The sequence below is a fragment of the Lactuca serriola genome, chromosome 2 (assembly GCF_051521515.1).
Source record: "Lactuca serriola cultivar US96UC23 chromosome 2, Lser_US96UC23_V15, whole genome shotgun sequence".
Lineage (NCBI taxonomy): Eukaryota > Viridiplantae > Streptophyta > Magnoliopsida > Asterales > Asteraceae > Lactuca > Lactuca serriola.
The window spans coordinates 113,865,660-113,878,169 of NC_136409.1; the positions used below are offsets into that span (position 1 = coordinate 113,865,660).

Genomic DNA, 12,510 nt, shown 5'->3' on the forward strand with positions numbered 1-12,510 from the left:
CCAAATTTTTAATTGAATTACAAAAATGGTCCCTATGCTTTCTAATCTTTAACATGTTTACTCCAAAATTGAAACTTTTTTAATCTAAAATCAAGATCTTAGGTACAAACTAAATGTAGTGTAAAAGTGCTTACTCTTTCTGTATCATCATGAATTAGAACAACAGTTTCTTGAACAAGTACCACATCAAGGGTTTTGTGATGCTTTTTGGGGCAATCAGTTAGAGTAATCAGTCTTGAATCAAAGTAAACCTTTTTAGGGTCAACCAGATTAACCATTTCAAGAGCATAAAATAGTTATTCCTTGCTGTAAATGGATTAAACCAAGAGCATAAAGTGCAACCCCTTCTGAATAGGGACTACCACCTCCACCACCACCACCCGCCCCACTTTGTGGAAGGTAAGGTGCCATTAGTGATCTTCCTTGCTGTAAATGGCCTCCATGGATAACACCTAGTCTAGCTGTCGCACTGAACTTAGCCCAATTTGTCGCTCTGCTTAGCCAATCCTGAAATTGTATCCAAACATAAAACATTTACAAATTGCTCATAAATCTTGCTACAAATATAAGCAATGGACGTTCTATTTAAGGATTGCATTGTTTCTATTATGAGTAAAGATTTGTTAGTCAGTTACAAATATGTGTAAAGAAAATGTACATACATTACTATTATAGTAGTAAATGATGAAGTATGTAGATATGATATAGTGAAATTACCAGATTCTCCCTCAAGAATGTATCCACTGTTGTTCCAGCATGCATAACCTTATCCTAAAAGACATATATGCGAAACGGCTATATAAGGATCTGAATAATATTATCAGAAATAAATTAACCATGAATACACCTGAAGCTTGTTAATGATAATTGGAATTACTTCTTCAGGTGCTTTCTTACAATCCTACAATGAGGAGTCCCTATATGCCTGGTGAAAGTTCAACATCCAGAGCAAAAAGATAAATGAATTGCATGGGTTTATAAGCATCTTATATAACAAAACACAAAAGGATGAAAAGCTGATCAAATAACCTTAAATGTTGGCATGGCTCCAGTGTAGAACCTCACTGCATCACCATATGCTTCAGATTTGATGCATTTTCGATATGCTTCAGATTTGATGCTTTGGTTCTTCTGGCACTCCCATCGGTGAACCTCCTTTCTCTATCTCTCCTTCCACACTTAATGTTTTAGGGAAAAAGATCATATTTTTAATAGCGAGATCAAATCGTAAATATTAAAATTTAGTGTAATGAAAGTATGAAAGATGGTAAAAGCTATGTAAATTTAATACCTTTAGAAATAAGCCATCAGTTTTCTGCATTGATGTTAGCTCTGTGTATAGCAGAAACTCTTTTTCTACCATGAGCTTTAGCATAATGAAAAGCATATTCAGCCACTCTCAAACTTGCATGACGTGTTATGATTTTAAGACTTTCAACAACTCCCCTGACAACCAGTAGAAAGATCAGAATTTGCATAACATTGATTTGAATGTATCATGTATGATATGACTGATGAATCTATATGAAGATGATACAAACTTACTTTATGTTCAAGACCACTGTATTCTCCTTCTATGTTTTCACGGATTGTGATGAGATTCACATCATCATATCGAGTTTTGTAACCAGGTAGACTGTAACATGGTCTGACATTTGCATATAGGTTTAGTTCTTTTCTTAAAGTGAGATTCAAGGAACGATGACCTTCTCCAATTGGTGTAGCCATGGGACCTTTTAATACAACCTTGTTTCTTCTAACAGATTCTCGACTTTACCATGTGACAAAGCTTTGGGTTCTGGGATCTACTTCTGTCCCTACGTAATGTTCTTCCCATTCAATTGGGACTTCTACAGCATTGAATATCAGCATAATGAGAAAAGCAAATTCAACATACATACATAATTTGATTAGCGATTACTATTCTAAATTGAATCTATACCAACTAAACAATAGAATGATTATACAAAATTCTTAAACCCCAAACTATGCAACAAAAACCTAAAAATGAAGAAAACAACAGCATAAGAATAACAAAAGTGTGTTAAACAAACAAGGATTAAGTTTTAGCAATATATTGAGTATAAAGAAGGCGTAATTGAACCTGTTTGACAGAGGTTGCGATCTCGGGACCAATACCATCGCCGGGGAAGAGAGTAGCACGAATGAGATCAGAGGAGCTAGAAGAATAGCTCCGATCGGTCGACGAGAAAATCCTGTTGGTAGGGTTCCTGAAGTTGGTTGTGAATACCTCATCCGTTGTGTGGATTCGGAGGAAACGTCTCGCAATCTGCAAAGCCATTGTTAACGACTTGCTAAAAGGAAACGCCAAGTGAAACGCTAGTTCCAAAGAAATCGACAAAAGTCAAAAGAAAAAACGCCAGTTCCAGAGTAGCGAAAGTTTGGAAGAAAATAAAACCTAGCACGTGCTAGAGAGAAGGGAGGTGGCGACGGCTTAGGGTTTACAGGGAGACAGGAGGCAGAAAATGAAGGGAGATCTAAAGGAGAGAGTATCAGAGAGGAGAGTCAATTGCGAAGATGAAAGATAGATAAAATGTAGAAAGAACGAGGCAGTTTTTCCAAATTTTAGGGATTTCGTTTCCCCCCTTGTCTATTAAACGCGCGTTTCATTAAAATTATAAAGTGACAGGTACAGACGATGCGCGTTTAAGATAAAGCGTCCTCCGTTTTTTTAATGTTTTTTCTTGAGACACTAAATTAAGGGCACACAAAAATGCGTGACGTAAATCCTTAAAATTTTTGAAGAGATGACGCTATTTTAAGGACGCTCACTTTTGCGTAACATAAATCAGTACGTGTCGTAAAAGACCGTTTTTCTAGTAGCGAATACACAATGCTAAACATGTTGCATCCCTCAAACTAAGCGAGGTTGTGTTTTTGTTTCATGATTTCACTAGAATAAAGGGGCCACAAATGAACTATAACGTATATAGGCTCAACTAAATATTTAGGTTCTCAAAGAATCATCAAACACAATACTAGCATGGAATCCTAATTGCTTTACCAAAATTTTCTGAACTAATCCTAGCAATTTTTATGCAATTCTTTTTTAAAATTATACCTTGGATTCTAATATAACTAATGTAATCAACCCATACCCCACACTTAATTTATGCAATGTCCCCATTGCATGTTAAAACAATTAAAGAACATAAAAGTAAAAAGTGATAATTGGAACCGACTCCCATAGGATAGATGTGGCGAGGTTGATATTTTTTCTTTTGAGCTCCATCTTCAGCTGACTTTTGCATGGGAACAACTCATCCATGACTTGAGTGTCAAATGTATCGTGTGGTACATCTCCTAATTTACTAGAAAAAAGATTCATGGAATGCCTTGAAATTAGACTTCAAAAATATGCATAATGCCCGCCTCGAATGGAATCAAATCGAAGATTTGAAAGGAAATTGACTGAGCAACACGCCGAGTAGTAAGTGAAGAACTCGTCATGTTGGATCGTAACTCAGGTAGAAATCATGTATTTCTTATGGAACTCGTCGAGTTGGGTTATGACCTCGACGAGTTGACGGCTCTGATCGTGTAATTTCTTCTTTCTGCTTCAGTTTCGATTTTGTGGTCAAAGAGGGTATTAAGGTAATACACCTCTTTATATTCTTCAGTAACATGACTCTTTTTTAAACACCAGACCTAAAGTATCACTCAAAGTCTTCTAATATTCTCGTTAACGATTCGATCCGTCACTTTAATTCCCTCACGCTTTAACTGTTCGTTCAATTCTCACCTTAACTTCTGCAAGATCAAAAACAAAAAATTACATAATAAAAAGTAAACACAACCAATAAATTAAAAGTTCCTAAATTATCCTACTCTAGAAATTTTAAAAGACAAACAAACCAAAAAAAATAAAAGGAAAAAGGATAATCAATCATCTTCTTCTTCTTCTCCGGCTCCACTTCCTTCCGTACGTCCTTGTCTTCCTCGCCAATGGTCCTCCCAAATCGGAATATATGGATACGGAGGATGAGAATCGGGGCATTTCATGTTCATTTGGCTCTTCATGAACTCCAAGATCGTATTGAGGTGATTCACACCACTAGCCAAATTACTTTGAAATTGCCTCATGCTTAAGTTGTATGCATCCATTAGCATTTCGTCTTCAACGGGTATTACCGGTGGCTCCTCGTGTGCGTTTATAGGCCGAAATCTTCTTCCCAGGTGCTCCGACACCTCTACCTCGTCATCATTGGTAATAGAAAATTTTCCTCCACCATGTCTTCCATAATTCTAGCCCTCTTGTAGAGAAAAGGACTAAATGATCTCTTATGCATCATGGTAAGAAAATTCCCGGACCCTCTCAAAAAATCCCGTATGACCTCGCCAATGTTGTTACAAACATTCCCCCACAAATCCGTGATGCCTTCCTATCCATTACTCCCCCATCCGCCAAATACTTTTCCAAGCAGTAAGGTATGTTGCAAAAGGTGTTGGGTATGATAATGATCCATAAGAAAAATAGATCAAGGTTTGGAACCTTGTCACCGTCCTTCCTCATGTTAATGGTGCATGCAATAAATCGGTGAAGGATTCGGTGGACTGGTGACCAGATACTACCCTCTTGTGCCGCCGATGAAATATACTCACCACTGGAGATTGTAGTCCACCAATTTGCTACATTGACCCCATCTAGAAACCCTCTATGACAATGATCCAAAAATAAACCAAACGCTTCACTCATCGCCTCCGATCTGTTGTACAAACCCATTCTCCATGCCTATTCAGCAACACTGCACTCTCTATATTGTCCTCCCAGACATAAAGTGAAACTGTGAGTATCAAAACAATCATCACCGCCCCTAAATCGAACCGTGGCATAAAACTCAAGGCACAAATCGTTGTAAACAGGTTCTTGAATCTGAAACAATCTTCTCCAAGCATTACACGTAACCCTCTCCCCATCATTCACAAACACTTTTGTTAAGTATGGGTTCATTGTTTCAACTAACCCAACTTCCTGTAGCCATGTCCATTTCACTTCATTTGCGATATACAACTCCTTTCTTTTTAAATTCTCTTACTTGTTTCTACATTCTGCCAATGTTCTTTGTGAAACAACTTGTGGAAAATTATACGTAGGGAAATCCTCTTCGTCTCTAGGAAGTTGCTGACCTCTACTACCTCTCCTCATTTTTTCTGCACAACAAAAAACATAGGAGACAAACAAATACCAAAGGGAAGTTAAAATTAAAATTTTAAGCAAAAACTGTACACTCTGAACAACCAACTCGTCTAGTTGTATGAACAACTCGACGAGTTCGATGAACATGCCGAGCAATCTATTCAGAATCAAACCGATATGACCAAACCAACTTAAAATCACTTCAGGGGTTTGTTTAGGATACTATAACATGCATTTAATCACAAGAAAAATCAGTTTAAACAACTTAATTTTATAAAAATCGAAACCCCTAGAGTTTATGCCAAGTTCAAAAATCGGGTTTTTCAACTAAATCAAACACCATACTCATAAAAATCTGAACTTTAACTTGTTGAATGGTTAAAAATCTTACCTTTCTTGGGGAAAATCGAGTAGAACCGTGTGGGGTAGAAAGGTTGTTTCACTTGAGAGAAAACTCGGCGAGCTTGGGTGCAGTCGGTAAAAAATGATCGAATTAGCTTTTTAGGGTTAAAAACCCTCTTTCAGTGAGTTTAAAAAGTATATATTTTTGGTAATTAAAAGCGCAACACGCCAAGTTGGGGGAACAACTTGCCATGTTGAGACGGATTTCAGTGTAAAAATCGCGAAATATCGCCTCAACTTGGCGAGTAGACAACTCATTCTCGCCGAGTTGGGGGCTCAGAACAAAATTTTTTTACTTTTTTCATAAAAAATTTTACCACATCCCACACTCAAACTTTGCTTGACCTGAAGCAACATTTAAAATATTTGAAGAATAAGACTAAAAATCCTTAACAAAACACAAATAGCTAAAGAAATAAAAGATGAAAATGAAAAGAAAGGAAAAGGCAAAAGAAAACAAACTCAAACGATGGGTTGCCACCTGCAAGCACTTCTTTTTGAGGAGTCTTTAGCTGGACTCCTTCCCACTCTACGTTGTAGTGGCTTTCTTTAAATCCATGGCCTCTTCAATCTTCTCTTCGCTTGGCATTCCTTCTTCATAATGCTTAACCCTATGACCATTTACCTTGAAACTTGACCCATCCTTGTTCCATAGCTCAATTACCCTATATGGAAACACATTCTTAATCTTAAAAGGCCCAGACCATCAAGTGCGTAATTTTCCCGAGAAAAGCTTTAGCCTTGAATTGTATAAGAGAACTTTCTGGCCAACTTCAAATTCCTTATTCCCTTTCAGCCTTACATCATGCCACCTTTTTATATTATCCTTATAAATCAAAAAGTTGGTGTATGACTCGTTCCTCAATTACTCTAAGGCATTCATTTGCAAGAGTTCATTGGCACACAACTCACTTGGTTCAAAATTACATGTCTTCAAGGCCCAATAAGCTTTATGCTCGAGTTCCACTGGTAGATGACAGTGCTTCTCATAAACTAATCTATAGGGTGTGGTCCCAATGGTGTCTAGAATGTAGTCTGGAAATCCCAAAGCACGTCATCGAGTGTATCCGCCCAGTATTTTCCATAACTACTCACTGATCTTTCCAAGATTCTTTTTAGCACTGTATTCGTGATCTCAGTTTGCCCATTCGTTTGTGGATGGTATGGTGTTTCAAACCTATGGTGTACACCATATTTTTGTAACACCCTTTCTAGTTGATCATAAGAAAAATGGGTTCCCCTATGACTGATAAGTGCTTTTAGCACTCCAAACCTAGAAAATAACCTTTTCAAAAATTTCACAACCATCCGCGCATCATTGGTGGGTAATGCCTGCACTTCTGCCTACTTGGATACATAGTCAACTGCCACAAGGATGTATTTATGCCCCTAGATGATAGGAATCGTCCCATAAAATCTACACCCCACGCATCAAACACCTCACATACTTAGATGTTTTCGCACTCTCTCACATAGGTAGCAACATCCTTGAAGATCGTGGGCCAATAGAAACCCACATCGAACACCTTCTTGGTCACATATTGAGTGCTATGATGTCCTCCTGCCTACCCATTGTGACCATCATCTAGAATACCATGGATCCCTTTTCCAAACACGCATCTTCTGATTATCCCATTGTAACAACCCGAAATTTCATATCACTTCTTGTAACTCAAATTGTAATCCAATTCGATCAACCAAACGCCGTTTCCAAATCCGTTTCCGATTTCGCCATTTAATTAAGTCATTAACTTGTATTGAACTAAAATGACTTAATGGGGCTCTTAATGCCATTTGAAATCATTCTAACACCCCATATTAGTTATCGGAATAATTCTAGAATCGACCATATCAGGTTACGACAATTTAGTCGGGTGCGACCAAAAGCCCCACTTAACGCCGGTATCGGGTAGATTTCCGCCGTGTCCAATTTCCGAGCATTATATAAATGATTCAAAGCTTTCATTTGAAGCTTTTGGTCATTCTTCCATAAACACTTCCAACCTCTCTCCTCATCCATAATCAAAGGTCTAGAAACAAAGATTTAAGGCTCCAAATCAAAGAGGTAACATCCCTAACTTGTTATCTAACTTCTTTAGCCTTCAAATTAATGTTTAGATTGAGTTTTAGGACCTAGAACATGTGTTTACGGCCAAGGATCAAGCTTGGGCCGTAAACACCTAAAAATGGGGTTTTTAAGCCAATTAACCCTTCCAAATCATTGTTGGGACCTAGATACGACCTTAAGGCTTGCAAATCGGGACTTGAAACACTTAAATCATGAATTTTGTGGGAAAAAAGAGAGTTTACGGCCAAGGCTCCTTCTTGGGCCGTAAACTCCTCAAAAATGGGGATTAAACACCTTAAAACATGTCAAAATGCCTTGTAACTCAACCAATAGCCTTGTGGTAAATCCTAGATCCATCTAAAAATAGTTTAGGGGTTTGTAACACATTAAAATACCACATATAGGAGTTTGCGGCCTAGGAACATGCCCTTTGGCCGTAAACTCATGAAACTATGTCAAAAGATGCATCTAATTCACTCCAAAGGCTTGGATAAATTTCTAGAATCACATGTGATTGTTTTAAGTGTCAAAAACTAATTATGCAAGAGCATAGGAGAGTTTACGGCCATATAACATGCTTCTAGGCCGTAAACTCCTAAAAGTATGTTATATGGTGCCCAAAATTGATACCAAACCTTGGAAAATTAATTAGAATCACATGTGATTGCTCCTTATGCCTCAAATCAGTTTTTCTTGACCCTAGGAGAGTTTACGGCTGTAAACTCCAAGTTTACAGCCGTGAACTCCCTTTTAAGTGGTATTAACTCATTCAAACCATTCCAAGGCATTTTAGTAAGTCATTCCAACAATCCCCAAGTCCAAACAAGCCATTAAACCCTCAAAATCACACCAACATGAGTTTACGCCCATAAACTCATGTATGTGTGTGTTTTGTGGCTGTAAACTCCCTTAAATGTTTACTCTTGGGGAGTAAACTCAAGTCCCAAGTCCCTAGTGCCAATATACGTCCGAAGATGTCACCCGGGTCACTCCAAACGTTCGTTTTGAGGTGTTTAACCTCGTTGGAGTGTAATGTTCCATAAGATTAGTGATTGTAAATCTAATTAGTTATATATGGACATTATTACACTTTACATAGGGACATTGCGAGTAATCAAGCCCCGAACCAACATCTAGTATCCGAAACTGTCGCATTTCCGAGTTTGGTGAGTTCATACCCCTACCCTTTTTCACTGTTTTCACTGTTTTCAGGGGGAACACAAGCAAAGTACAAGGGATTACTTGTACTCAAAACTTGTTTTCATATGTGTGTTTTACATATTATATGCTTTTAACACTGACTGGTACAACTGATAACCTTTTTAACATGCAACTCACGTAAACATATTATTTGTGAAATGTGTTTATAAACTGTTATGTTTGATATATTTCACAAATGGTTTTCCACATTTTATCAGTTGAAAGCATGACAATAGAACATATGAACTTAAAACTTATACACTGTCTTGTCCTCGGTAACATTCCACATAGATACGTAAATGGAGGATTATCATATTATTACCAGTAAATTTGTTATTCCTGTATGATTGGAGACACATCCTCGGCGAACACTCCACAGAGATACGCGAGTGGAGGACTACACCCGTAACCAGAATCTTTGGGATTTAGAGAGCGTGACTTGAGTGTATAGATCTATACGGGGCTGACTACCCCACACCTGGCTGCTAGCTATAGCCGAACCTAAATGGTTCAAGGGTGACGAAAGTCATAAGTATGTGGACTACTTATTGCCACAGGTTTAGTCCATTGTATGGTTATGGAACTCGCAATTAGGATAACAGAGATTTACTTATAGTAATAATGAAAAACGTTATACATCTCTTACATTGATAACCCACATTCAGGAAAGTATAGGACTTTCCTGGGAAACCTCGTACAAAATCAGATTTAACTAGAATACATCTTTTACATCTTTTACAAATGATAACCAACATTCAGGAAAGCATGGGGCTTTCATGGGGAAACATTCATATAACCAGAAAAGTGTAACAAACGGGATAACTTTACATCTTTTACAATTGGTAATATACAATCAGGAAAGTATGGGACTTTCTTGGGAATCTATTGGTACATAACCAGAGCAGTATAAGAAAATAGATAACATAAATGTACATTTTCACAAAGGCAAACATGTTTTTAATGTACAACTTTAATTTACATATTGTGAATCAACAATCAACTATTTTAAGAAAATATGGGATTTCTTGGTGTGCATAACATTTACAGAAACAGAAAGGAAACATGGACATTTTCACGAAACAAAAACCACTTATGAACTCACCAGCGTTATGCTGATTTTCAAACCGCTTGTGTTCTCAGGTCAACGTTAGAACAGGTACCAGAGATCCTTTTTGCTCGAAGACAGAGAACTCAGAAGACCCGTTTCATTTTGTTCATATATATATATATATATATATATATATATATATATATACTATGTATCACAACTATACAACTTACTTTTGAAACAATTGTAAAACTTTTCTATATGTAATGTAATGGTTGTTCTACTTTACTTACTATGTGCATTGGATTTGATACTCAACGTGGAGTCAACCCCGGAAATGATTCCGCCTTCGGTTTTCGGGGTGTGACAGATTGGTATCAGAGCCCTTGTTTATAGTGAATGAAGTATACCAAACCTTACATGGTATAAAACTATAAACACTAAAGGGCCTAAGTGCTCTGAAAGAAAAGTATCTTCAAACTATAAGTATTTTCAGAAGTATACAAGTATACCGAACCGTCGAAATTCGTAACTTCAAGTAGAACAAAACATAAGTAAATGGGTTTTGTGTATTGCGGTTAAACCTGGACAGTTATGTAGTCGTGTCTAGGATCAATATAGCCTAGCCAACTATATTCATTCGAGACACGGCCAACATGTGTTTGGGAGTAACTGTGGTATGCGGCATGCCTAAAACTTACCCTAATACCACAAACATTGAGCTAGTGTAGCAACGAATCATGAAATACTATGGGAGTATTTCTTGAACCAATCCTTTGTATAAATTCTTGTTCACGTATAGATCCTCGATCATTCTGTAGCGATAGTTTACCTGCTTTGATAACTTTTTCCTGCCTTATCGCTTATTCGGAATATATATCTGTCATATCTCTAGACTCAATTCAGAGGACTTATCATCCTCTCTTTCTTGATCTTATTAGATCAAGATGCCTCCCAGAAAGAGATCCAGCTCAAAGACCAACAACCCTCCGCCACCACCTCCTCCTGAAATTGATCCCGTGTTATTCCAAACAGTTGTTACCGCCGCGGTGGCAGCTGCCATGTCCTAATTGAACACCGGTAGTTCTGGTGGTTCGGGAGGTGGTACTCAAGATCAAGAAAACAACCAGGGAAATCGAAAAGAAGGTTCCTATAAGGATTTCATGAATGCAAAACCAACATCCTTTGATGGCACTGGAGGTGTCATTTCCCTATCTCGATGGTTCGAGAAAATCGAATCCATTTTCGAAATCTGTGCCTGTGCTGAGTCCGATAAGGTCAAATTTGCAGCCTGTACCTTCAGTAATAAATCCTTGACTTGGTGGAATAGCCGAGTCAAATCCTTGACCCTCCCTGTAGCCAATGCCATGGGCTGGGACGCCATGAAAGAACTCCTTCTTGCCGAATATTGTCCCCGTGGGGAAATGCAGAAGTTAGAGCATGAGCTCTGGAACCTGAAGATGAAAGGTTCCGATATTGCTGCATACACTTCCCGATTCGATGATCTTGCCCTTCTCTGCCCTGGTTTGGTCACTCCAGAAAGCAAAAGGATCGAGAGGTTTATATGGGGGTTAACCAATCCAACCAAAGGTCATGTCTTAGCTGCTCGCCCGGACACATATGATAGTGCTAAGACTTTAGCCCAAGCCATAATCGATCACAGTGATGATGTCGAGGAAACCACCACCGCCCCTGAGTCGACTAAAAGCAGTGGTGAGAAAAGAAAATTCTGGAAGAAGAAGAAGGGTCAATCTTCCCAAGGCACCTCCAAGAGACAACAAACAGTAGCAGTTCATGCTGCTACTACCCCCGTTGCTGCTGCTTCTGTCGCGGGATCCACAGCTCCAACCCCTATCAGCCGGTATGCTGGTAATCTTCCCTTATGTGATAAGTGCAAGTATCACCACAATCCTGGCCCCTGCCGAGAGCTATCATGTACCAATTGTGGTAAGAAAGGGCACACGGTCCGATTTTGCAAGACTCCAGCTCAATCGGCCAATCAATCTTCTGGAACAGGCGTCGGTCAAGCCTGTTACAACTGTGGTGAAGCTGGGCACTTTAAAAGGATCTGCCCCAAAAAGTCTACTGCTGATAACACCGGAAGGGTCCTCGCCATGGGACGGGAGGAAGCGGTCGCCGATCCCACTGTTGTCTCGGGTACGTTCCTTCTCGACAACTTATATGCTAATATTCTTTTCGATTCGGGTGCTGAGAGAAGCTTTATTAGTCATGCATTCAAACATAACCTAAAACATAATTCCCAACCTTTAACTGAAACGTTTACCGTCGAGATGGCTAACGGTGAGAAGGAAAGCGCTAACGAGGTGTTTGTAGGTTGTACCCTTACCCTTAACGGCCATTCGTTTCCTATCGATCTTATGCCAGTATCCATAAAGAGCTTTGATGTCATCATTGGCATGGATTGGTTGATTCCCAATCATGCGGATATCCTTTGTTTCGAAAAAGCCATCCGTCTCAACCTTCCTTCGGGTCAAACTCTCATAATCTATGGCGATAAACTTAGTTCCAACCTTCGTATCATTTCCTGCAGCAAAGCTCAGAAGCTCCTGCGAAAGGAGTGCATTGCATTCTTGGCCCATGTAATCAATGAGAAACAGGAAGTTAAAGACCTCG

The 12,510-nt window shown here is 38.7% G+C and overlaps 1 pseudogene; it reads right to left on the bottom strand.

The window, feature by feature from the left end:
- Nucleotides 1-279: 279 nt before the first annotated feature.
- Nucleotides 280-2,302, bottom strand: LOC145089485 (3-isopropylmalate dehydrogenase, chloroplastic-like; annotated as a pseudogene).
- Between the last annotated feature and the right edge of the window lie 10,208 nt (nt 2,303-12,510).